Consider the following 813-nt stretch of genomic DNA (forward strand, 5'->3'; position numbering starts at 1 on the left):
GTGGGTGAGTGAGTGACTAGGTGAATGAGTGGGTGAATGGGTGATTGGGCGAGTGAGTGGGTGAGTGACTAGGCGAGTGAGTGACTAGGCGAGTGAGTGGGTGATTGGGTGATTGGGCGAATGAGTGGGTGAGTGAGTGACTAGGTAAATGAGTGGGTGAATGGGTGATTGGGCGAGTGAGTTGGTGAGTGACTTGGTGAGTGAGTAACTGGGTGGGTGACTGAGTGGATGAGTGAGTGGATGAGTGGATGAGTGGGTGACTAGGTGAGTGAGTGAGTGAGTGAGTGAGTGACTGGGTGAATGAGTGAGTGACTGGGTGAATGAGTGAGTGACTGGGTGGGTGAGTGAGTAAGTGACTGGGTGAGTGAGTGAGTGAGCGACTGAGTGGATGAGTGAGTGAGTGGATGAGTGGTTGAGTGATTCAGCTGTTGCCACTGCACAGCTCCCAGACTATGGAACGAGGCTCTGCGCCTTTGGCAATGAGACAATCGGAGTCGTTCGGGGCTGTTGGTTGTTTAAGTCCCGTCTTGAACATTCGCCTCTTTTAAACTGGCATTTAGCCCCATGCGCCGAGTTCTGGCCGTACACCCAGCGGGCCCCGCTTATTTCCTCGCTTTAAATTCACGGTGACGCATTGGCGGTGAGTTTCTGCGGATAAAGATCCGCCAACTTTTTACAAATTGTCATTATTATTATTGTTGTTATTGTGAGACTGGCAACGATTGCCTCTTGCGCGTGTCCACGCGGAGAGGCACGCGGCGAGACGTTGCCCGCTACTTTCACAAATCGTAGCCACCGAGCAGAGAGCATTGG

The sequence above is a fragment of the Lampetra planeri genome, chromosome 61 (genome assembly GCF_965212315.1).
Source record: "Lampetra planeri chromosome 61, kcLamPlan1.2.h2, whole genome shotgun sequence".
In the NCBI taxonomy this organism is placed as follows: Eukaryota; Metazoa; Chordata; class Hyperoartia; order Petromyzontiformes; family Petromyzontidae; genus Lampetra; species Lampetra planeri.